This window comes from Marmota marmota, unplaced genomic scaffold (genome assembly GCF_001458135.2).
Source record: "Marmota marmota marmota unplaced genomic scaffold, marMar, whole genome shotgun sequence".
NCBI lineage: Eukaryota > Metazoa > Chordata > Mammalia > Rodentia > Sciuridae > Marmota > Marmota marmota.
This window is the reverse complement of record NW_026000222.1, coordinates 27,704-54,851: the sequence shown is the minus strand read 5'-3', so window position 1 is coordinate 54,851 and position 27,148 is coordinate 27,704. Positions and strand designations below refer to the sequence as shown.

The 27,148-nt window shown below is 40.8% G+C and overlaps 1 long non-coding RNA gene across 5 annotated transcripts; it reads left to right on the top strand.

Moving 5' to 3' along the window:
• The first annotated feature begins 4,417 nt into the window (after nt 1-4,417).
• On the top strand, nt 4,418-23,568 carry LOC107150793. 5 transcript variants are annotated; one of them, XR_001504629.2, is made up of 7 exons: nt 4,418-5,364; nt 8,935-9,017; nt 10,638-10,769; nt 11,885-12,103; nt 12,528-12,686; nt 13,827-14,009; nt 18,773-23,568. It is a non-coding gene; the product is annotated as an uncharacterized LOC107150793 (long non-coding RNA). The 5 variants fall into 5 exon arrangements; XR_001504626.2 differs by having other exon boundaries at nt 4,424-5,364; nt 11,885-12,082; XR_001504627.2 differs by lacking the exon at nt 4,418-5,364 and adding an exon at nt 5,551-5,575 and having other exon boundaries at nt 11,885-12,082.
• The last annotated feature ends 3,580 nt before the right edge of the window (nt 23,569-27,148 follow it).

Sequence of the window (27,148 nt, the reverse complement as noted above, 5' to 3'; positions counted from 1 at the left end):
TCCAATTTACGAATCCCTGTTGCCCACACTCTGGGGACCCAGCCTAAAGCCAAGAAGGCAGGCCTCATTAGGGCCAGCTTCCATGGTGGCTCACAGGTCCTACTCACCCAACCTCTTCTGCCCTCTAAGGAGAGAAGATGTGCCGCAGATGGGCTTAGGTCAGTGCAGACTAGTGCTGAAGAAATGGGGTGCATTTAGAAAAACCTGAGTGCCATAGTAGGACCTGATCCTGCCCTGGGATTTGGAGTGTGGGATGTGGCGCTGGGTTCCAATCCTGAACATCATTAAATACTCAGAAGTTCTGATTTTACTTGGATTTTTCAACACCTCCCATTTCACTTTCCTGGTTTTTGAAAAAAATGTACTTATGACATCTGTTGAAGATTATGCATATTTCAAGATTTCTTTATCTAAGGACAGCAGAGTTTTAAGGCCTCTATTATGCTGTGTTCCTAAATGCTTCCCCCAATTTGATATTATCTTGTGTATATGTTCTGATTTTTATTTTTAAAACAGCTTTTGTGTACATTAATCCACTTGAACCTTACATCAAACCTAGGATAATGATTCTTAGGCATTTTAGTCTCTAGATTCTGCTCTCTTTTTAATATCTATTTATAATGTCTTGTTGATAGACTCTGCCACTGTGCTCCTCTGTACATTTTGTTTTCACATGCAATCTCCCCACCCCCATACTGTGGATTGAACTCAAGCCTGCTCTACCACTGAGCTGCACCGTCGGCCTTTTTTATTTGAGACACCCTTGCCAAGTTGCTGAGGCTGGCCTTGAACTTGCTATCCTCCTGCCTCAGCCTCCCGGGTAGCTGTGATTCTAGATGTGTGCCACCAACCTGACTACATGGAATTTGCATTTTTGTGCTGAATCAGAATCACCCGCAAGTCCTACAGAAAACTGACTATGTGATATATATATGTATGTACTGCATATATATGTATTGGATGATTTTTGTGCTTGGTAAAATTACAGTGATGATAATTTCAGTGCAGTTAATAAAGCTAACCCTTAATTCTCCAAAAAAAAAAAAAAAAGAAAAAGAAAAAGAAAATTTAAAAATGATAAGGTTATGAGAGTATCAACCTAAACAGTGTATTAGTCCACTTGAATGGATTAAATGAATGGTAACTCTAGGCAGCTAAGGTCTGGCTGGAGGAGGTGGGTCACTGGGAGTGTGCCTTTGGAGTTTGTATTTTGTCCCTGTGAGTGGAGCTCTTTCTTCTTTCTGGTGGCTATGTCTTGAACTGTTTTCCTCTTGCACATGTTTCTGACATGATGTTCTGCCTCATCTCTGGCCCACATAAATGAAGTTGGCCATCTACGGACAAAGACCTCTGATACCATGAGCTCCAAATAAACTTTTTCTTCTCTAAAATTGTTCTTGTCAGATCTTTTGGTCACAGTGATTAAAAGCTTATGACAAAAAAAATAGAGATACAATATATTAAAATCTCTGAGACAGAATGAGGGAAGTTCTAAGAGGAAAGTTTTGAGCACTGAGTCCTACATTAAAAAAATAGATACCAAATAAATAATCTAAGATTATACCTCAAGGCCCTAGAAAAAGAACAAGCTAAAAATTAGTAGAAAACAAAAAATAATTAAAATCAGAGTAGAAATAAAGAAAATTGAGACTAAGAAGTAATAAATATGATCAGTGCAATAAAGAGTTGATTCTTTGAAATGATAAGCAAGAAGGATAAAGTCATAGCCAAACTAATCAAAAGAAAGAGAGAGATGACCCAGATTAACAAAGCTACTAATGCAAAAGGAGATATCACGATAGACACTACTGGAATCCAGAAGATCATTGGAAACTATTTTGAAAATGTATACTCCATTAAGCTGGAAGATGTCAAAGACAGTGACAAATTCCTAAAGACATATGACCTACCCAAATTGAACCATAAGAATGTAAAAAACTTAAGTAGACCAATATGAAGTCATGAAAATGAAACAGCTATTAAGTCTTGGAACAATGGAACATCTATGACCATATGAATCCTTAGCTGGGATCCGTCAGACCTTTAAAGAAGAAGTAATGTAATACTCCTCAAATTTAATTCCATGAAATAGGAGAGAACAATACCAATTCATTCTGTGAAGCCCGGTATTATCCTAATAGCAAAACCAGACAAAGGCACATCAAGAAAAGAAAATTTCAGACCAATATCCCTGATGAACATAGATGCAAAAATTCTTACCAAACCACACTAAAAAAAAATCAAGAAGATAGTGTGTATCCTGATAAAGTGGGTTTCATCCCAATTATTCAAGGTGTGTTCAAAATATGTCAATAAATAAATGTAATTCAGCACAAAAGAGAGTTAAATAAAAAAATTACATGGTTATCTCAATAGATTCAGAAAAAGTATTAGACAAAATCTACTACCCATTTATGTTTAAAACACCAGAAAATAAAGGATCAAAGGAAGTTGCCTCAACATTTTAAAGGACATCTATTTCTCAACAGTGAGAAACTTGACTGCCACCTTTCGTCTTTCATTTATTTGACTTTACAATTCCAATATACCTGAATAATCTTTTGATTTATTTTTAAATTCTGCTAGCTTACCAATATTCAACTTAAATAACAGATTGTTAGCATTAACAGACAAATGTAAAAATCACAAATTTTTATTTTCACACTTAATTTTAAAAAATTCTTCATTCCTGACATATCTGCTTCAGTGTATGTCAAACAGTTGGCAAACTATAGAAAGGCAAACTTAGTGTCAGTATGATGGTCATCATGAGAGAAAATTTTACTCACATAGATGAATTTTTTACATCTATAGACAATTTACACTGTACTAATTAGTCAGAAATATTAATATTTACGGAATTCAAAATTAAAAAGCTATAAAATATTTTCCATGATACTATAAGACAAAATAAAACTTACTACAATAAGGATATTTCTGTATTGGTAGGCATTTAATTAAAATCATTTATTATCTTTTGAGCAATGGGAAAAAATGTGTACTATGAAACCCCTAACCAAAAGAAAGCTCAAGAAGGTCTAATAATATGAAAGAAAAAGAACCTCAAAACAGAACTATGTGAGGTAGCACATTACCTGATGAAAAGAACAATTCCGTAAGTCTTAACAATCCTAAATTTGCATGTTCTCCCAATTTTTTTTAAAGTATATGAACACATAAAATGATAGCTCAATAAGCAAAATACTTAAAACCCAACGACAAAGATGAAGATTTCAATAGCACTTGTTTAATAATTAATAGAAAATTTACACAGAAATTCAACAATCCATAGATGATAATCTTTATGAAATAATCAGAGAACTTGAACTAATTGACATTTTCAGAACAAAATCCCACCAAAAACAAAAACAGCACTTCTTAAATGCACACAGAATATTCAATAATCTAGACAACAGGCAAAACAAACATCAAAATGTATAACTGTTGATATCATACAAATTTTGTGTTCAATATCAATGGGGCTTGGGTAAATAGCTCAGTGGTACAGCACTCAGTCGCATACTTAAAGCACTGGGTCCATTCCTGGGTAACATGTACACACACACACACACACACACACACACGAGAAAGAGACAAATAATGTAGAACATCCCTAATATTTGGCAACCAAACAGCATAACTCTAAATAATCCAGGAGTCAAAGATACAAATAGAATTTTTAAACACTAGATAGCTGATATAGGTAAATTCTATGGAGTGCATTTATTTAGTGTTGAGAGGAACATGGGTAGCATTAATTGTTTCTATTAGAAAAAAATAGTTTCAAAATAATTATCCAGAGCATTCACATTGAAAAAAAGAAAAAAAATCAATCTATGTCAAAATATAATAAATATTAAACTCAGAATCAGTGAAATAAAAGAAAATGAAGAAAATTCAATGCGAATCTGGATATTAAAAAAAAAAAACGTATAATTGATAAATTCCTAACCATACTAATTGAAGAGGGGGGCAAATATTGTCAATATCAGGAATAAAAGCAGAGCACCTTGAATGACCCCATCTATATTAACTCTTAATCCCCAAATTTGACAATTTATTTAAAACAGATAAATTCCTGGAAATAGATTTTATATTAGTCATTTTAAATGAAAAGCAAACTTGAACTGGCAACTCTTCTTCCTCAGTTTCCCAATAATTGGGATTACAGATGTGTGCCACCATGTATTGTCTTTGTCAAATTTTCAAATCAATTTCTTATTTTGAATAAGTAATGTGTGAAATTATATAAAGAAAACGTAATTTTATTTGTATTAATACATATGAGTAAGTATACGTACCTTCCTAAAATTTGATTCCTGTAAGGAAAATATAATTTCCTGCTTGGACTGGCAGGTGGACCCTCCTAAGCAGCCACCTCTGCAGCCAAACAGCTCTTGAGAGCAGGCTCTGCCCGCACTGTCTTCAGCGGCTCCCAGAAGCTCCCACCAATCTTTGGGGCAGAGACCAGAGTCCAAGTGCACCCTGGGAAACAGGACGTTGGCGTGCGCGACCGGCCCTCTAACGGCTACCGGTCTCTAGACCTCTGGGGACAAAGCCGTGGGTTCACTGTTATGCTAATGAGGGTTTGTAAAAAGTAGCAAGACGATTGGTCCGAATTTATAAACTGCGCCTGTCACCACGCCCCTTGAGGAGAAACCGGAAGTGAGGGCAGGGCGTGAGTCCCTTTCCGGAGGACCGTTAGCTCAGCCCCCCTCGCGTTCCTCGTGGCTTCCTGAGAGCAGGAGCCCGGCCAGGACCGGGAGCCGCTGCCTAGACTGGAGCGCCACAGGAGCTCGCGCCGCCGGAGCTGTAGCCGCCACGGAAGCGGCCCGAGCCGCCGCCCACGCTGTCGCAGGAGCCAACACCTCGGGAAACCAGTGCCGCCGCTGCTGTAGCCTTCAGAGCGCAGGAATCTGTAGAGCCAACGCCACGTCGGAGCGATGCTGCAGGAGCACAGGCACCCTGGCAGCCAGTGCCGCCTCCAGAGTGTGGGATCCCCTGGGGCCAGGGCACGAAGCCGCCGCCGCCCCCAGAGCACAGGAGCCAAAGCCACTATTGCCGCCTTCAGAGTTCAGGAGCCGGCACCGGCACCTCCAGGAACAGGAGCGCAGCCCTTGCCAGAGCACAAGAGCACAGGAACCACTGAACGCAGGAGCCACTGCCGCCAGAGTTCAGAGCCGCGACGACAGGACCCTAGCCCAAAGGCTGCTGCACCAGGCTTGGCGGTGGTGGCTCCTGCAGCTAAGGCGGGCGCGAGGAAGGACAGCCCGATCACTCCAACCGCGTGATCACCCGCGAATTCCTGTCTTCTCCTCCAGGGGCAGAGACCCTGCAGAAGACTGGAGTGCCTTGAAGAAGGAGGTAGGTGCTGGGACCCACTCAGGAGTGTGCAGGCTCCTTGGGTGGGGGGTGGGGGTGGGCAGTGGCTTCTCTAGAGGTGCCCCGTAGCAGCAGGAGCCACCACAGTAGAAGCCACTCATCCATTGGGGGCATCTACCTCCACAGGTCTGGAGATGTGGCCTGCGAGTTTGGAGGTTGTGGGGCTAGAGGCAAGGAGATACCTCTGGTGTCTGTGAGTTGTGTGAAGGGGCAGATGCGGTGTGAGGATCACCTAGGTGGGGGGCATAACTTAAAATGTCTGGGACCCTGTTTTGTGGAGAAAAGGTGTGTGGGTCTTAGTGATCTTAAAGGAGAGACAAGCTCTTGGGGACAGGCAGGTCTGTTGGGGTGATGTTGAAAGAGGTTGCCAAAAGGATCCTAGCTTGCACCAAAGGGGAGAGGTTCAGTTTGAGGACATAAAGACTCTCTCAGGCATCTCCACATTCTCAGTCCTTGGAGTGATCTCCAGGAGACAGGAGGCCCTCTCCTGAGTGTCCTCCCCCATTTCTAGCCACACAAGAGGATGACAGACATGTTTCTGCTGCTCCTCTGTCCTGGGCCCACCTGGAGCTTATTCTGGCTTCTGGATTCATAGCCAACCAGCTCCCAGGTGCCTGTAGATGTAGGGAGTGTTTATAGTTGTGGGGGCTCAGGGTAGCATTCCCATGTCTGGACCCAGAGTGAGTGGGTGCACACACATGGCTGTGAGGACATGTGGCTGGAGTATGCATATATTAGAAAGTATGTGTATATATGTTTGTGTGTGAACTGTTTTTGTGAGTCGGTATTTGTTTGCTTCATGATGAGTATGTGTGAATGAATAAGGCTATGATTATGTGTGTATATGTGTGTGTGTCATGTGTGTATAACCATTGCCTTGTCAGCCCCCCATCACTCAGTCCGGCATCACCCTGCAGGCATTTTTGCATCTTACAAGTTGTCAGCCCAAGATGATGCATGGTTGTACGTGCATGTGTGTGTGTATGTGTGTATTGGGGGTTGAAGCATGTAGTGGCAGAACCAAATACAACTAGGAATCCCCTCCCTGTGGAGGCAGACAGCCCTCTAGGACAGCCTGGAGACTGGGATCTGTTGCTGCCCTCTGCACAGGGAGCATGGATGTGTATGTGTTGTTTGTATGTGTCTCTGTGTGTGGATTTTACCCTTTTATTTTATGAATCAGCTCCAGGATTGGTTGTACATGCTAGTGTTTTCCAATAAGGAACTTTGCAAGGTATCCAGGATCCCTTGGAATGGCCTAGAGGTTTTCTGATTACCCCTGTTTTATAAGGAAATTGCAGGTTGGTTGAATTCAGAAGGGCAGAATTGAGAAATGGCAGGCAGGAGAGTGTCAGCAAAGCTTCTGGGAGGGCTCTGGCTCATGTCCTGGTTCTAGCTTTGCCACCAGCTCTCTCAGATCTGTGTCCCAGTTTCTTCTCTTCTCTAGGACTCAATTTTCACATGCAGGATGCAATTGTCCTAATGTCCCAATACAGTTCTTCTCAGTGTAGCTTGGTTTAGAGGACAGGCTATGGTACATGCATTGCACATAGTGACCAGAGGTCTGGGTCACTTTCCTGTGGTCAGACAGGTTTGGGGTTGGAATGAGCCTTCTGTTTGGCTATAGACTGAGGCTTACTCATGCTCAGAGAGATCTGTAGTTGCCCTGCTTGGTGCCTGGGAGGGTCAGGGGCCTAACCTTGCTACATTGGACAGATCTGTTGAACTCTAGATCTGGAATCATCACCAAGTTGCATATTAGTGGTGCTTTCTAAATTCTGCGTTGCTGGGGAATAAGAGTTTCCATTTACCAGTGAATAGTATGTACCATACTCTGAATGTACAGTAGGCTTATGAGGTGGGTAGTTTGAAGTTCAGAGGGGGTAATGACTTGATCAAGATCATCCAGTCAAGAATGGGAAAATTCAGGAATTACCATCCAGGTCTGACATCAGAGCCAAGCTTTTACTCACCTATCCATACCACAAATGCTTCCGTCCCCTCCTACACAGTGCCACAAACTTGGAATGTGAGGGGGCATATTTTGTGATATATAGATGGGAATCCTGAGGCCTGGAGAGAGTAAGCAATGATTGGAGGACACAGGGCCAGTGGAAGGGAACTGGTTCAGATTTGCAATCTTTGAGCTCTCTTTTGAGCATGGGTTCCCCTAAAGGCTTGGTTTAAAAAAATAATATCTGTGTCCCACAGCAGACCTCCTCCATTTTTTTTTTCCTTTGTTCACTTTCTTGGCAAGGGACATCTCTTCCAATGTCGGAGAGCCAGTTTTCAGTGGGATAGATTTGAAAACACTTGTTTAGAAATCTGAGCACCAAATCAGGTTTTCCCTTTCCCCTTCCTCTGGGTTCAGAGGAGCCATGTCCTTGACTGCCACAGCCTCACCATTTTTTTTTTTTTCTGAAAGGGGGGTCTTAATCAGCTTGCAAGCTTGGCCTGAGTCTCTGAATCCACTAAGGAGTTTGTATAGGCTATGAACCTGGAAAATCTGTCCAGTGCTGACCTAGTAAGCCATCAGGTCCCGGGACCAATGAATCAGCACAAGGTACTTCAGCCAGAACTGGGTTCAAATCCTGGAGGCTTTTTAAAAATAGTTTTAGAGGGTTTTGTGTCTGACATGAGCTTTGTACTATAGGTGTAGCAGTGAACCAGACAGGCTCAACCCCTGCCCTCCTGGTGCTGACATTCTCTTGGAAGAGAGACCCTGGCAGATTCTCAAGAATAATTATGACAGTAATTACAGAAGGCACTTGTCACCATAAGAGTACCAAACGTGGATAGTGGTGTAGCTTAGTGTTAGAGCATTTGCCTAGCATGCAGGAAGCCCTGGGTACCATCACCTCCTCAGAAAAAGAAAGAAAGGAGACACACAGAAATACAGGAAGAATTGCACATGAATAGAGGATCAGGGAAGGCTTCCCTGAGGGTGTGATGTTGAAGAAGATGCTGGAAATATGAGTAGGCTTTTTATGTGGAGGTATAAAGTAGCTAGAGAAGAGAGAAATCCATTCCAGACGGGGAACTGTATGTGCCAGAGGCTTTGTTGTTTGGTGGAACATGGTGAATTTGATGGAACTGAAGAAGCTGGAGCAGAGAAGACGGAGAACTGTGTAGGCTGTAGAGGAAGCAGATTGTGTGGTCTTAGTCTAAGAGCAAAGGGGAAAGAATGGAGAGGATCCTGGGAATACGGAGGGAAGGGAGTGGAGCTGAGACTGATGGCTCCTTCATTGTACTTTCTTAGATAAGCACTGTCTTGACCTTCTCAAGTGTTAAGAGTGTGGGTTTATTCATAATGAGAGTGAAAATTACTTACATGGCTGGATAAACCATGTGAAAACACCTACCACATTTCCCTGAGCTTTTCCAGGGCAAGGTTGTAGCTTTTCTTTCTTCCCTATGTGCCACCAAGCTAAAGATGGAGCCTGGGTGACCTCAGCATGATTTCCTCTGTTTAAGTTCAACAAGCTCTACCTTGGTTCTGTCCTGAGTAGCACATACCCCTGACACCACTTAATTTTGTTTTGTTTCCCACAGAGAGTAGGGACTGGTTTCCCATTGCCATGACGACTGCCATTAAAGGAAGCAGCCAAGTGATGCCAGTTGATAATGGAATCAAAGTGAGTACTGCCTTGTCTCCCGACTCTGGCTTGCCTGGGAGGCCGCTTAATTAGAAAGGAAAAGGCAGGGAACTGAGGGTGGCAGAAGAGACCCATGGAGGAGGCAGGGAGATCAGGCAGGTTTTACAGGGGAAGGTGCTTTCAGTTCAGTAAACTAGGGCTATTGGGAGGCATGTTACTGCAGAGCCATCTGCACAGCTGCCCAGTGAAGTATGTTTGGAGAAGTGAGCCTCCCAGCCCAGGACAGTAGAGGTGGGGCAGTCCAAGAAAGCTGGAGGTGCACATTGCTTCCATGGGAGCTCCATGGTTTGACTCTAACCCAGTCTTTCTTCGTGAACCAGGGCAACAGCTTTGCCCCTCCCCCAATGATAGCTTGCCAGATAATATGCAGGTCACCCATTAAATTTGAATTTCAGAAAAGGGGTGAGTACATTTTTAGTATGTGTTGCTAAATACGGTAACCATACTCCAGAGCAAATTTGGCATTATCAGGAACATTTTGGTTTTCACAGCTGGGAATGCCCTGGCCCTAGGTCCTGTTCTCTACCAGGCATGGAGCTCACAACATCCATCACTGCGCAAGACTCTGTTAATCTCAACCATATTATCAACAGGGTGTATCTAACCCTGAATGTTAATACTGTCCCTTTACCAAAATGCTGGGGACCAGAAGTATTTCGGATGTTCTCTAGATTTTGGAATATTTGCATATACAAAATGAGATATCTTAGGGATGGGCCCCAGAGCTACACATGAAATTCATTTATGCTTCATTTGCACCCTATTCCCATAGTCTGAGAATAACTTTATACCATATTCTTGTGAACCTGCATTTAACTGTCACATGAGGTCAGGTGTGGAATTTTCTACCCATGGCATCAAGTTGACATCAGAAAGTTTCAGATTTTTGATTTTTGGATTAGGGATGCTCAATCTGTACTGGTAAAATTGGAAAATCTGCTGTAAACTAATGCTAATGTACCCATGCCCACCATGCCTCTTCTAGCTAGTCGTATGTGTATATCCTCCTCTTGAGTAACTCATTCTTACTTCTTTTAAATTGTTTCTTATGCATGTTTGGGCTTCAGAGGAAAAGTGGGGACTGTGTTGCTTAGCTGTGTTGTCTGGAACAAACTTATATGGTACTGTATTATTATTTCAATTCTATTTTGAAAGCCTAATGACATCTAAAGAGGAATATATATTTATCATAGACTTTTATTCAGGCATAAAGAAAAATGAAATTATGTCATTTGCAGGAAAATGGATGAAACATGAGAACATTATATTAAGCAAAATAAGCCAAGTATAGAAAAACAGGGGACATCTGTTTTCTGTTTTATGTTGAAGCTAGAGAGAAAAAAAAGATGATGTGGATCTCATGAACATGGAAGGTAGACCAGTAAATTAGATAAATGTGCCAGGGAAGAGGGACACTTAAGTGAAATGAAATTGGCCAAATCATATTGTTATATTGTGTGCATGTTCAGATATGTGAAAATCTCATTCTGTGTATCATAGTAATGGACCAATAAAAATTAAAAAAAATAGTACAAAAAATAATGGGAAAAAACATACCAACCCTAAACCTGGTGACCTTTTATCCCTCATTCTGCCCAGCATGGTGATTTTCAGAAGAATTCACTGAGTTAAGGAGGGGATGCGAGCTTCTGGATGAAAACTTGGACAGTCTGGACTCCTCACTGTGCCTTTGCTATTGCCATGTCTGGAAGGCCTTCTCTTTCACTCTCTGTGAGTTACTTTATCTCTCCTTCACTTTGTATATCATGAAGTGGCCTATTATCTTTGTCTTTTTTGTTTCTTCTCCAAAGTTTGTATTAAATTCAACTGAAGGAAAAAGCATATCATTTTGGTGAAGGATGTGTTGGGACAATTTGAAAGAAGTGGAAGCTAGTGTTCAGAGTGAAAACTTTTCATGGGAATGTAGGCTGCCCCCAGGATTTTGGAAGTTTGCATATATAGACTTGACCTCTGGACTGGTAGCAGAGACTAGAAAGTAGAAGCGGTGGCATGTTCATTATCTAGGTGGAAGGCCAGAGACCAACCACAGGGCTGCAGCTTCTCTGTGAAAATTGTATGTTTTAGATGTGGCTGCCTGAGCTTCTGATTAGACATCTGGTTTGAGGTGATGGCAGGTAAGAATAGGGGAATAGACTTCTAATTATAATTTCTGCCATTTTAGAAAACTTGTGAACCATCTGCGGTTCCAACTTTCATTGTTTGAGGCATCAAATTGTGGCGATGAATTAGCTTTTATGGATGAATTCTAAGGAATTCACTGATTTTACTTAATAAATAAAATAAGTGCATTTATAGATTATAAGCACCATAAGACAGTGATAGATAAGGTGCCCTGAGATTTGAGTGTAGAGATCCCTGGTTAGCATTGCCCAGATATACTTTATTGGAAGGGATATACTAGAGCCAGGTTGAACTTAGTAAGTGCTATATATTGAGCCTTTTTAGTACTTATTATGTTAAGTTTTTAAGATTCTAAATATTTTTATCATTTCTCAAACTATATTTTCTCCTATTTTTGTGTACTTCACAATATTACATGACTGGTATTATATAGTTCCTTATCTTCTACCTCATTTGTCATATTCATGGAGATTTTCATTTGAACTGTTCCAAAGGAGCAGACTTGTGTACTTGTAAAGGTTTGAGAAGAAACTCAGCACAGATGGTGTGCTTGACGAACTAAAAGTTCTGAAGAATGTGACATCAGGACCCTGTAGGGCACCATACTGCCTTTACCATCCAAGTACACCAAAGTACTAAATTTCTGGGAGGGCAGAGGATGCTGCAGATTTTTGTTTTCCACTCATTGATTTCTTTCATTTCAGTTGGTGATGACTGAGCTGCTTCAGATAGGAAAAACTCTGAGGCTCTCCTGGAATGAGTAATCAGCTATCCTGACTACAGACTGAACCTCTCGCCCCTGAGGATCCCCAGCAGTAGCACAAGGAAACAGAACCTGTCTTGGCAATGGGAGAATTGAAATACCAGTGGAGTGGCTATGGAGTCGGAGAGCAGCACTTAGGGTGAGGGGACTAATTCTTCTGGTGAGCTGTTAACTGTTCTCCTATGTTGTTTAATCTAGAATTAGGTGTGGTTTCTTCTTAATTCATAAATATATTGTGCACAGCTGATTAATTTCCTCCAGAAAAATTGAACGTCTTTTAATAATTCCTATTTTTAAAAGTTTGTATCTTTAAACAGCAAGGCATATGAAACCAATTACTCAGATTTTGTTCCTTGCATGGTGTGGCTCTTATTTAAAGCTCAAGTTCCATTTGTATGTTTTTTTTCGTGTTGCCTTACCCATTCTTTACTCTTTGTGACTGAATTCATAATCAAAAATTTCTTTCTCGTTGATCTTTGTAAATAATAATAATGATGATGATAGTAGTAATAAGCATAATATCTCTAGTTTTAAAAATACAGAGTTGTTTGAGGAGCAAGCTAATTGCTACTTCATGTTTCTAGGGGTGTCCTCTCTGGTTGGCCCACATGGTTTTTGGTCCTTTGCCAGGTGATGAAAAGTCAAAGAACAAGTTCATGTGAGAGAAGAAAAGTAGTGTATTTGAAACCTACATGTCCAAGGAGGCAGTTTCAGAAGGCTTAAAGAGAGCATTACTTATCCAGGTGAGTAAAAATACTGGTTTCTATTCCCTGAATATGTGGAACTAAAGCAATTCATTGTTCACTTAACTGTTTTTTGTCTGTGCTTTCTGCTTTGAGATGATCACATAATTGAGATAAAAAGAGCTTAGAATTTTGGTTGCAGAATTATACTTACATAGAGATAGGGTAAGAACAGTATTCTGCCATGGTAGTTCTTTTTGCTTTCTTTTAACATTTGCTTTTGAAGTGACTTTTTGCTGACATTAAAACAAAACAAAAATCTGATCAGTATAATAGCTGTCATTCCCAGGAATTGATATGTGATTTTTCCTGGTCTGTGACATCATAAGACTCTGCAGCCAGAGCCTCCCCAACATGTGGGGACAGTTGTACTTTGTAGATGGGGAGAGGAATTGGTTCCAGATATGAGCTCACCCTGCGAAATGTAGAACACTATAAATAAGATTTTCAGGCATGGTGGTGCACACCTGTAATAACAGTGGTTTGGGAGGCTGAGGCAGGAAGTTTGTGAGTTCAAAGCCAGCTTCAGCACCTGAGAGGTGCTAAGCAACACAGTGAGACCTTGTCTCTAAATAAAATGCAAAATAGGGAAATAAGGCTGGATATGTGACCGGATATGTGATATGTGGTTGGGTGCACCTGAGTTCACTCCCCAGTACCAAAAAAAAAAAAAAAGATTTTCATAGAGAAACAGAGTCAATCTGCTTTTAGATATAAACTTTCTTTTGTAGTTCTGGTTGGGTGAGGTAAAAAATAACTAGTTAAGAAAGGATATTTTAATGTTGTTGGAGAAAATTAAGTATATTAGATATAATTTGAAACATTTGTTCACTATTGTTTGTCATGTTCTTCTTTTTCTTCTCACAATCCAGAGAAAATAAAGTTTCACTAAGAGATTTTGTGGTTTTCAAAAACAGGAATAAAACAATATTTTTCAATGCCTTGACTAATAATCTGACATTTCAATGGTTTGTCCTAAGTACAGACGAAAACACTGCAGTGACCAAAGAAATCTCTTTTCTGTATTTGGAACTAACCAGCAATAACACATGATTATGTACATGCAGTTTTGAAGTTGTTGTTTGGTTTTTAATAAATAGTTCTCACATCAAAGGACACATGGCATTTATTTCTTCACAGGTGCAGTATTGGGAAGTTGTTATAGAAGATGTCCCAACATGATGATGAGAACATGATAGCCATGTTCAGAAGGGGCTTCAGTTTGGGGCAATGACCAAGGAGAAATGAGGAGGAAGATTGTAGAATTGGCTGTTTGAGATCCCAGAAGCACCATGTCAGAGTTCCTCCTGCAGTAGAATATTGGTATGAATTATTATTTATAATAATAATTATTATTATAAGAAATCCAAATCTAGGAAGACACAGGTCAGGATGGAGTAGTTTCTAGGACCCTTTATTAAACATGAAGTCAGCTGGAAAATACGTGGGTGAACATAAAGGATGAGAAGAATAAAGGTGACATTTCAGTGCAATGCCCAGTCATTCAGAAGGGAGAGGTGGCACTTACAGCATTAATAGCAGGGGCAATAGTAGAAGGTCAGCTCTACAGTTAGTAATTAATTAGCTCAAGAAATGTTTCCTGACAACTTAGTAAACACACATATACCAGTGAGCAGGATAGGGGTAGTAGGCAGAAATAACTATAGTAACGCAAAAAAAAAATTTTTTTTTGATCCAAAGGGTAAGAAGGAGTCAGCCATTTTAAGCTTTTGGAGAGTAATATAGGCAGAGATCAGCAAGTGGAAATAGGGTTGATGTTTTGAGGAACAAGAAGGAAGGCTGTTGGAACAGAACTGAACAGAGGGAATTACTACGTGGGAATAGTGGAAGAGTTAGCATCCAAGTCATGGAGGGTCTCTAGGAGTTGAATTTTATTCAAAAAACAATGGGAAGTCATTGAAGGGTATTAAGGAGGAATAACATGATCTGTTTCATGTCTTAAAAACAACTCCCTGCCTATTGGGAGATGAATAGACTAGTGTACCACTTAGGAAGCCATTAAACTGAACTAGGCAAGAACATTCAGAGACTTAAACAAGGGCAGTGGCAGTGAAGAGGGAGGTAAATAGGTGGATATGGAGTGATTGCTGACAAGACCTTCTGACAGATTAAATGTGGAAAGTGAGGTAAAGGGAGGAAGCCAGGCTGGCTCAATGGATGATGTAGTCATGAACCAAGACAGGGAAGATGGAGGATTAGAACATGGTGCTCACCTGTGGGGAGGCAAGGAGGGCAGATGGATAAATGAGTGAAGAGGCCCTGGTGTGGACTATAGCAAGCACATAGGCCTTGTAGTGTTTGAGTGCTGGGATTCTAGCCAGCCCACTTTGGGCTTGAATGTAGTGTGACTGCCAAATCAGTATGTGGCTTGGAGGACACCTATGGAAGTGGTACTTGAGATTGCTTTTATTATTGTCAGAGGAGCATCTGTTATTCAGCCCAGGTGATTGCTGCCATGTGGAGATAGCTGTACACAGCTGCTTATAGATTTTAATAGTTTTTAAAGATAATCTGGAATACATATTTTTATGTATGAAATTCTTCAGCATGTTCTCAAACTTCCCATAAGTCAGATAAAACATGTTTGTGATTGCCAAGTTAGACAAATGGACCCAGTTATGTGTTATTTTTCTATAGTACCATTTGGTTCCTCAGGCAGGCAGGGTGAGAAGGACAAGCTGGAGTCAGTTGAGGGAGGGCCTTCCTTGTTAAGTGTAATAGGAAGAGTGTACTCAAAGCTCAGGGTTTGTGAGGGTAAGAAATGATGGCAGGTAATACCACCTAGTCAGTGAAAAAAGGAATTAACCATCATGGGAAGATAGCAAATAATAAAAATTTGGCCAGACTATCACTTGGAGGTTTTAGTGAAACTGAAGGACTGTTGAAGTGGAGTTTCTACAGTGAGTGAGTTGGAAGGATAGAAGATTGTAATCAGAAAGAGTGATGTTTGGCTTGTATTTGGAAGTAGGGTTATTAGTGGTGATGACAGAATACAAATGGTGTACATGGGAAAATGGCTGGGGTGGGTGGAGAACATACCTGAGATGATGGACTTGGGTTGCTCAGTCATTGATGTGTACGGGAAGGCCCCCCAAAATTTATATGAGTGGGGATAGAGGGGTAGTCAGTGAGCTACCATCAGCACACTAGTGAATTGGGGCTGTGGCTAGAAAGTTTGAAGAGGCAACAGTAAAGAAATGTACCAAAGAAATGATATTAACTTCAAAGGACCTGGAGTTTTATGAAAGTGAATGGAGTGAAAAATAATTTTAAAGCCATGTTATGAAAATAAGGAGGAGACAGTCTTCTCCTGGTCCCTGAGAGCACTCAAGGAAAGTGGTGACATCAGGGGACAGCTAAGTTTGAAGTCAGTATGGAGTTGCAGGAGCATTAAGAGCAAAGATGGAAGATATAGTATCCTTACTGGTTAAATTTCAGTACTAGAGGAGGGTTTAGGAGACAGATGAGAGATGGAGGACTGGGTGAGTTTAGGAATGGTTAGAGAAACAGGAGAATAAGTCTTACAGTTCTCCAGTTAAAACAGAGCTTGCACTGGATATGTCTTCTAGGCAGATTTTTTAAATTATTATTTTTAGAGTTACACAACACTAGAGTGTATTTTGACATGTTATATGTTCATGGAGTACAGCTTACTCTAATTAGGATCCCATTCTTTTAGATGTATATGATGGGGAATTTCACTGGTGATTATGAACACAGGAAAGTTATGTCTGATCCATTGTACTCTCTTTTCTGTTCCCATCCACCCTCTCTTCCTTTTATTCTGATGTAAAGTTTTTGACAGATTGTGCTACTAGCTTCTCTGCAGGCTGTAGGAACCACCTTGGTCTGATATTGGATTCTGTTGGAGCTTTCTCTTTATTATTGTGATCTGAACTCTTAGGGGTTCTGTTTTTAAGGTACAGTTCTTAATATTTTTGCTTCAATAAAATTCACAAATGTTATGTTTAACACAATTTCTAATCTTTCATTTTTACATATGAACATATGGGATAGAGAATTATGAGTAAAATATTTAACATCTTTTTAATGTCTTTTAATAGAAACTCTATGTAAACTTGAGAAATATGTCCCTTTCCCCTAAGCCCAGCCTTGGCCTCTCTAAGTGCTCTGTAATTAAAGGCACAAGTAAAGGCACATTTAAGCAGGGGGTATTTTTTATTTCTTCATTTGCAAACCATTCACTGAATTGGAATGGGTAATAAAATAATGGGAGAAAAAAAAAAAATCCCTCAGGGTAGAGAGAAGTACATGGACTTAGAAAAATGCAACTGTTGAAAATGTAATTTCAGCAAACTTTTATTTCCACCATGCGGCCTGCGCAATGGTTTCATTAATGAGGTTCTTGGCATAAAGTTAGCTAGAAGAGATCAAAATAAAACACACAGACTCAGTTACCTTATTTCTATTGCCAGGTCCGAGACGGCTCCCCTCTCTGGCTCCAACCTCTAACCGCCCAGCAGGGCAGCAAGGATTACTCAGGGCTAGCAGGAGAGAGAGAGAGTGAACACGCCAGGGAGTAGCCTTTTATTGGGGAACAAGAAATTCAGGGGATAATTCCATCCAATGAAGGTTGAGGGGGGACTGCACTCCAAGGTCAGGGTCAGTGATTGGGCCCCCGGGGTCAGTGGTCAGTCACACCCCCACACGGACGGGTTCTCTCATCAGGAAAGGGCCGGGAAAGTTCCGACACAGCCAGAACGCCTCAGACCCTTAACGGGAGCCGCCCAGTCATGTGTCAGGATGGCTTCCCACATTCATTTTTTTTTTTTGGAATTCTTGTATAAATTACTGCTATCTGCATGAAACTTTAATATGAAGTTATATTCTTTATGACACAAGCCAAACAAAAATTCACAATTATTGGATTTAATGTCTTTCTAAGTTTCTAGTTATAGCAACACTTAAAATGAACTCTCCCATAATAAGTCCATGCCTCTGTGTGTGTGCAGACAGTTGAAGAGTAGTTCCTTGTCATGCATCTCTGGAGAGCAGAAAAAGCTCTAGAGTTATGGCTTCCTCTGTTAGGTTGGAGCAGGAGAGGGATGGCTGCTTCTAAGGTCACACACTCACCCCCTTAGCTAGGGGGGATGGAGGACAAGTCAATCAAGGCTCCTCCCTGGTGCTCAAATTACTGAGGACATGCCATAGTCTCCTGGAATGTTAGGGCATTTTACTATACTTTTAAACTATTGAAGACAATTTAAAGAATTAACTCTCTAATTTACTGGCTGCAAAAACTAAAAATTATATTGATGTAGTGATTTACTATTTTCAAAGTACTTTTACACAGTGAATTTTTTTTTTTTCTTGAAAATATCCTGTGAAGTTAAAGGATGATTATTCCTTTCACAGATAGGGAGCACTGTATCTCTGAGTCTTGCCAAGTCACACAGCAGTTCCTCACTCAGCACTCTCTTGGTGTAAGGCTCTTGGTGTTAGAATTCTCTTCTTTCAGTTTTGAAAAATAGCGGGACAGGATCTCCTTTAGGAATGCCAGTTGTCTGGTCCTCAAGATGCTCTTGCAAGTGGGCAAGGCTGATCCTCAAGTGGTCCATGCAAGTGGGCGAGGCCTGTCTTTAAGGGGTCCATGCCAGTGGGTATGGCTCCTTGCGAAGCTTGTCCAGGAAAGTCTTGACCCTGGGGAGGGTGGTGGGTGATTGGGCTCTATGGCAGCAGACCACCTGCAAAGGCTGTCACCCTCCTGAGAGTATGGTCACCTCTGCCTTTGCCCTGGTCTCATCCTTCTCCAGAGTGCCTCCACCACATGGGCCCAATCCCATTCTCTGCACCTTACTCCTGGGGATAAGAAGAGAACTCTTTGTTTTAATCAAAATTAGCATTTGTTTGGTACATAAGCTATAATTTACTGAGGATGGTGTGATACTTCTTCAGGTCCACAAAGACCTACCTAGAAATAAAGATTCTTTTCAAACCTTTTAAAAAATGTAGGTTGTGTACCACACTATAAGCAAAAGTCTGTAGTCTGTAAATAGCTGACACCGGCTTCTGAGAAATGGATGACATTCTTCTTCCCCTTACAGATTTATAGGGCATCAACCTTGTTTGAAACCATCTGATATGAAGCACAGCTGAGCTCGGACTACAAACTCTCACTCTTTGACCTGCAGTCATCATCCTACCAGTCCTTGCAGCAGATGCTCGTCAGCCTTGGTGAGAGCAGTTTTTTATGTGCTCACTGTCCCCAAGATGTTGACCACAGCTCTCATGAAGTATGATTTGTTGTCACAACAGACTCTGAAGGCAAAATCAGCAATCAAACACTCCTCATTTATTTGATAAAGATTGATAGAACACCTGCTGCATAATTAGTGCCAGCCCTTGGTATAATGTTTAAGATGCTCGAAGGCTGTCAAGCTATCTAAGTCACTAATTTCAATACTGGATGATTGGCAGCAAGGTATAGCAACTCTGGTGCTGGGAAGTATGGCAGTGCAGCCAGCAGACTTGGGAGACAGAGCAGGTGTCCCTGGGAGAGAGATGCCTGAGCCAGGTGTCCCTGACCCTCACGTTTCTTCCCTTCACCCCACCTGGCTCAAGCCTCTGACCAAGGGGAAGAGAAGACATAGGCCTCTTCCATTTCCCCAGCCTTGCAGGCTTCCATGTTGCTGTTCAGTGAGTGCACCCTCTTGGCCTGTCCTCTAGGCTGTGACTTTCATGGTTGGGGCTCATTCTCCCAGGCTTGAATCATCTGGGGAACTGGGGCAGTCTGCAGCTCCCCTCATCCGGTCCCTAACTGTCCCATTCTAGCTCCTCTGTCACCTGCCTCTACCCAGAAGATATTCACTGTAACTAACAAAGTCTTTGAAGTTGAATGTTGAGGACTTTTCAATAACCTGCCCTTTCCTGTATGTATAGGAACACTCAAGTTTCCCATTGAAAAATAAAATGTACTCATTGCCCAGGATAATAATTTATTATCTATTATAATCACAGTTTTAAAGTCTGTCTAGCACTATGGGACTTATTTTCCAATGTGCACAGAAACTGTCCCAGCTGTTCCCATTAATAACTTAATAAAGTAAAAAGTATATTTGCATACACTCACATGAATCCCCACTTTGTGCCAGTGCCTGAATGGTAGGCAGCAAGGCATCCTTGACGTGCCACCACAGCTATGGCATCTGGTCTCCTGCCTCTACATGCTCTCTCCACGGACCCTGGTTCTGGCAGCTCTTTCATGTTCATATTTACCACGAGATTCAGTACTCTGCATTGCATTGCCTCGCTTACAAATAAGCCTTTCTGGAAGTCATTTGGCTTTACATTTTTTGAGCTTTCACATCCATGAATCAGCTTGTAAGCTACATTATTGACTAGCTTCCTAGTCAATAGGATTAGAACCCCACTTCCTCTAGGAAGCTAGTCCATAATGTGGATTGAAAGACTGGACAAAAGCTTGAAAAAAAAAAAAAAAACAATTTTAAAGCAATAGAGACTGCAGAGGTTGAAACCCTTTGCTCAGGTGGACTAGAAGAGAGAAGAGGAGAGGGAAGCTTGCTGGGGCCCATCATGGAAGAAAGTGCCAGCTTTAATATTAACAGTGCCACTTACCATACAGTGGTGCTTCAGTAACACATTCTCAGAGTGCTTCACTTGATTTTGAAAGTAGCCCTTTGTGATAGGTGAGACAACTAGTACAATCCCTCTTTTTGAGACAAGCATAGTAAAAAGGAAAAGGGCACCCAGCAAAGGACAGGCACATGTGTAGGCATGGAGGGTCATCGTGGGACTTGGGAGGTGGGGCTGGATGATATGATTCACAGAAGGGGCCACATCTAGGAGAGAGGAGCCAGGAGATGGGTCCTACAGATTAGAATGCAAGTGAGAATCAGGGAAGCTGATGAGGTGGGAGGTATTGGGGGCTAGGTCAGGGAGCCTCTTGGAATGAGGAGCAGAGTGGGTCATGCTCCCAACTGCAGTGACTCTTGTGCTGCCTGCAAGACAGGAAGCCCCAGTGACTTAAGGTGTCATGAAATCAGTCTTGTTGGATCATAGAACAGAGCTCTGTGTGTGAACCCTGCTCTCACTGGTGATCAGAGGAAGAAATGGATGCTAAAGTCTGTCACTCTTGGGGAGAAGAGGCAGTGGCATTTGTGCCTAGGACCTGACAGTAATGCCTATTGTCCTTGATGGGGCTCACTCACCAGGAGGATTACCCTGAAGTAAAAGTAAATGCTTCAGCATCTCTCTGCTTGGGACATGGTACTTTCTTCTCAAAAGGAGCACTTTGGTCTTATGTGCTAAAACTTCAAGAGAAAGCAATTAGTAATTAGTATATTAGTGAATAAATGAATATTGTGTCAGGTACAAATCTTGTGCCAAGCTGGGAGCACCAGGTGGGTAGGATAGACATATGACCCTTATTCTAGTGAAGCTCAAGATCCATCAGTCAAAAAATCTCTAACATAGAAATGCACAGACAACTAATCATAAGTCTGATAAAAACCATAAAGTAAATATATAGGGTATGTTGAAGGAGTTTCAAGAGATCAAAATGGCTTCCCTAGGGAAATGACTTAAGACTGTCAGTTATCTCTACTAATGATGGAGGACAAAGGCATAGATCATCTAAAAACTGGTGTCTGGTCTCAAATCATTTCCCATGTTTAGATTGCAGTCTTAATACATTCATACATTAATATACTTAAGTGTCTGCCATTTCCCTTCATCTTGGGTATTTCCCTATTTTGTTCTATCCAGACATGCTGTTAAGGTAAAATAAAATATCTGTGATATGCTTTGATATCCCAGGAAAGTTTGATCACAGCATTCTCTAATTAGAGTGTTATTTAATATTATAAGTCCTGGGCTAAGATAAAGGAAAAAACAGGAAGATGGTTACTTAAATACTACAATGTCATCTAAGATGTCCCTTGCATTTGAGAAGTTCAGTCAATATGAGGTTCAGAGGAAATGAACTTGGAGTAAAACCATAGTGCAGGTGATTTTTGACATAATGCTTTCCATTTACTTTTTTATCCTTAGCACTTTTATATCATCCAAAGCCATATTTTACAAGTTAATGTGTTTTATCATAAGCTGGGCTCTTATTCAATTTTCTACCTCTGAAAATGTTTTTAAACCTCAACTTAGAGAATAAGAAAATTGAAAAGCCAGATAGAGGTGTTGAGCACAAAAAGGTATAAGTTGGTTACTATTAGAAAGTATTAGTGGTTTCAGCAATAGTTCACATTGTAACAGAGAATATGGACCACAACTAAGTTTACACTTTTGCCTAAATTTCTTTACTTTCAGACCATTTGTGTTTTTAATTGTCATCCCAGTGTCCAGTCCCTTTGTCCTACCTCATCTAAGTGTCCTAACCCAATACGATTTGTCCTTACCATTCTTCAATCATTTAATACCTTGTTTTCATTAATATCCTGCTCGCCTGGCACTCCCAGCTTGGCACAAGGTTCATCCTGATAAAATATTCATTTATTCACTGATATACTAATTACTAATTAATACCTTGTGTTTATATTGGAACTCCCTAAATAAACAGTGACCTACTGTACAGTAATTATTAGGGTAGAAATAGTAAAATGAGAGAAAAATAAATACATATTGAATAAAAGAAATGTGAGGGCTGGGGTTGTGGCTCAGTGGTAGAGCACTCACCTAGCATGCATGAGGCATTGGGTTCAATCCTCAGCGCCACATGAAAATGAAATAAAATGGTATTGTATCTACCTATAACTAAAAGTATATATTTAAAAAAAAAGAAATATGAGATGAACTGTTGTTCTAATACCCAGGAGATCATGCCTTTCCACAGTAGCATAAGCACTTAGAAAATCGAAAATAGCTTTATAAAAGGCAGACTTCTCTCTCTTTATAATTCAATTCATCTTTATGTGCCACTCTATATCTTCCTGGAACTAAAACAAAGTGCAGAGTGAAAACTTTAAAAAGATCACTTAGTGTTAATCTGGGATTTATATCTGTATGGTGTCCTCACTTGCCCAGCCTGTGCCTTGTGTTGAGCCATAGTCAAGCCTCAATTGCCACATCCTCATCTCTCTGAGAAAGATTGGGTAGTGGTCTGAGTTTGGCTTTCATTTTCAATCCTTTTACCTATTTAGTCTGGCAGCTCTTCCTGGAGTTTCCCAAAGCACTACTTCTTGACCCTTTTATACTATTGCCTTATATATATGCGTTATGCCTGGCATATGTTTACTTAAAGAGCCTCCCCATAAGTCAGAGAGGCAACAGGTGCTGTAGAAAGAGAAGACCCAAAGGAGTGTACCTGGCTTCAAGATGACTTGGGAGTACCTGGCACTCAGGTATGGGTCTGAAGCAACAAAGCTGAGGAGTGGACACCCTTTCTCCTGCAGCTGGCTGTTTTGCATTCTGCTGAAGTTTTCTTTCTTTGCATTGTTGGACATGACCCCTGCAACGCCCCTGGCTTGCCTTTCTGGTCACTGTTGAAGATTTTGACCATGATGAGCTCGTACTCATAATGACTTGTTGAATTGTTTATATCTTTTGTTTGTTGCACACCTCATTGGCTTGCTTACCAACACCATCTAGATATGCTTTCTTTTTTAACCAAAACAGAACACATTTCAGTATCCTGGGACTTTATATATGGAGTGTGTACTGTTTGTTATATGAACCTAACCTACTTTGTTTTCTCATATTAACAATTGCAAATCTACTTTGTTTTAGTGGAGCTATTTTGGTAACATATAAGTAATTTTAGTTCTATTCAGGGAGTGAATTTAAGGTTTTCATGAATCAGTTTGAGCTTTGTTTCATATCAATGATAGATCCATTTTAATTTATTTAAATAAAACATTTCCTTTTTCTTTCACTGTATCTTCTTAAGCCTCCCCCAACTCCCTCGTTTCTGAAGAGAAAGAAAATCTGCTTTGATCCCTACGATTATGGATTTCTTTTTCCCTTGAAAGCAATGGCTAACTGAAAATGGGCACAGAGCAGTGTTCCAGAATGTACTTTCAGAATAAGTGTATTGGGCCTGAAGAAGTGAAGGCTGTAGGGTTTGGGCTTTAGGCATCTGCAAGATTGAAGGGGACAAGATGAAGAGGGGGTAAGGTGAGGGAAGAGTGAACCTCTGTACCTGTTCTACCAGAGAAGGTCCACTTAGTCCTGTTTTATGTTTTATTTTTTATTATTATTATTTTTTTTAAAGAGAGAGAGAATTTTAATATTTATTATTATTATTTTTTTTAGTGTTCGGCAGACACAACATCTTTGTTTGTATGTGGTGCTGAGGCTCGAACCCAGGCCGCACGCATGCCAGGCGACTGCGCTACCGCTTGAGCCACATCCCCAGCCCCTCTGTTTTATGTTTTAAGATACAATATAAGATCATGTTTACAAGTGACAAAACAAGGTTCCACTTACCTTTAGAGAAAATAAAATTAAAAAGGCTTAAAATCCATTACAAGAAGTCATATAGATAGTGATAGGGCTTTCTTTGCAGTTGCTGGACCTAACCCCTTCAGCCCACAAATAGGGGGAAAAAATCACTATATGTTTACTAAGTTCTGAGGATCATTATCTCACACACATACCACACTCCACAAAATAGGCAAAAACTTTCCCTTTCTCTCAGGGCAATCTACATTTAAATTTTAGATCAAATGTGTTGAGTGGATTTGCTCATTTCCAATGTAAATAGAGAAAATTTCTATGACAGAATCAGGCTTTCTTATCTTTAAACTAGGGCCAAATAGCTCATAATTACCTTTGTCTCTTCTTTTAGGACATTTGCAGAAAATATAAAAAATATTAATATTCTCATGTAGTAGAGTGTTTGGGTACTCAACTTTAGGGCAAATGGATTTCTTAAGATAGATGCTATGGATGCATTTCTGTGTATAGTTTTAGGAGCTATTCACCAGCCCTTCTTCTAAGGTAGTCTGTAGACCAAGCTGATGACACCCTACACATGCTAAAGCATTCACCAAGTTTGGTTTTTAAAAATATTTTTTAGTTTCTATTGGGTTTTTTACTTTATTTATTTATGTGTGGTGCTAAGGATTGAACCCAGGGCCCCCACATGCCAGGCAAGCACTCTACCACTGAGCCACAACCCCAGTCCTACCAAGTATGTTTTAATAAGACATGATTAGGGAAGAGATACCATGGGGTATGGTAGAAAGACCAGGAAATTTAATGACAGGTAGAGGTAAACAGGAGAAGTGGCTTAGCAACAACAACAACAAAAAAGATAATGGCATAAGCCCTTGGAACCTGTCCCTTCACCAGTAACAGAAAAGTCAAAATAGCCATTTTCCAGTATTTTTCTACTAGAAATAGTGTGCAGAGAATACCACCTAAGAATCAATTCTTCATAGATATCAGCCATTCAGCCCATAGTGTGGTGTGGTTCATTGGCCTCATGATGACTTGTTTGGCCAGTGGCATAGCCACTGTAAACTGCCATCGCTATATGCCCCTCAGCAGCTGTCACTCTTGTGGCAGTTGTACTTCCCATCCTGCAGAACATCAGTGCCTATGGGGACCTTGTTCTGGGGCTTGCACACATTTGAGCTTTAATACTGGAAGGAGGGAACTGAGCTCATCCAAAAGTATAGGTTCATTGTATCTTTGTGATAGTAAAAGTCTCAACACCTTGGGTAAGCAACTTGCCAAGGGCACTTCCATTCCCTCATCTGGAAATCAAGGGCCTTGGAGACTTTCAGAGGGGCTGTTTCGAGTGGGTCTCCCCAGGAGCATATGTCCAGCAGGCACTCAGCAGATGGTGACTCTGCTGTTAGATGCTCTTTATTACATGAGATGCTTAGCACCTGCCTGAGTACCTCTGCCCATCCTGCTTTTACCAAACTTCAGCACATGAAGGCTGAGGATCAGGTCAAGTACCTTGCCCTGTTCTGCTGCCTGAGGAAGGACAGCAACCCCAACTAGCCCTACACTCACTGTACAACTTGAAGAGCTGCTTCACATCTGGCCCCATGAGCAGGTGTTTGAGAATCTCATCCAGGCTTTTCATGGCCTCTCTGTTGTTCCTGGGCCAGGACTTGGTGATCACAGCAGAAACAAGGCTGCCAAATTTCTACAAATCATGACATGAGACTCCCTTCAGAACACTGATATGAGACTAAAAGAAAATGAATTAAAAAGAAGGAGTTAAAAAGATTTTATTGATTTTTTTTTTGTGTGTGTGTGTGTGTGTGTGTGGTGCTGGGGATTGAACACAGGGCCTTGTGCATGTAAGGCAAGTACTCTACAACTGAGCTGTATCCCCAGTCCTGGATTTTTAAAAACACCTTTATTTTATTTATTTATTTTTATGTGGTGCTGAGGCTTGAACCCAGTGCCTTGCATGTGCTGGGTGAGCACTCTACTGCTGAGCCACAACCCCAGTCCCCCGCCCCCTAGGATTTGTTTTTTAATGACACAATTTAGTACCCGATAGCATTTTAGAAATCTACTTAAGGTAGTTTTATAGTGCCAAAAACAAAACAAAACAAAACAAAAAAAAAACAGAACAGAGGCTAGGGATATCCTCCTGATAAAGTTAGGAGGTTAGCCTATTTGAGGCCTGGGTTTTATTCCCAGTGCTGCAAAAAGAAAAGAAAGATAAAGCATAAAATACTTAATATTTCCTATAGTGTCTTCATTTCCATGTGGCCTGGCTCCTTATGTGAGATGCCAGTGATTGAAGATGCACACACACGTAGGAACACACCATGACAACCCCAAGATCACTGTCATCTTCTGCATTTCTCTTAGTCTTGTTTGTAATGAAAAATACCAAAAAGAAGATGAGGAGAACTTTACTACATTGTGTACTTTATGTCCTAGGCTGTGATTCTCATAAAGACTGCCCTCAAAACCACAGACACTCCAATCCTCCTTATGATGCTTCACCAAGAAATGAAACATTTTTCTTCTTTGCTTTCACAGTTTTGCAAAAAAGTTTTCAGTAATTAGTAAAAAACACAGGGTTAACTAACAACAGATACTTTTTTTGACATTAAAGGACCAAAAAAATCCCAGTAACTAGCCATACATAAAAAATCATAGATTGGACCATGGTAGTGGCTCAGTGGTAGGGTGCTTGCCTAGCATGCATGAGATACTGGGTTGGATCCCCAGCACCACATTAAAACAAAACAAAATAAAAACAAATAAACAAACAGAAAACAAATAAAGTAAAGGTATTGTGTCCACTTACAACTAAAAAATAATTTTAAAAAAGTTATAGACCATATGAAGCAGATTTATCCCAGGGATAAAAGGACATTTTAACATAAAAAAATCAGTTAATAAGCTGGGTGTGGTGGCACATGCCCATAATTCCAGCAACTTGTGAGGCGGTGGCAGGAGGATTTCAAGTTGGAAGACTGATTCAGCAATTTAGTGAGCTCTGTTTCAAAATGAAAAATAAAAAGGGCTGGGAT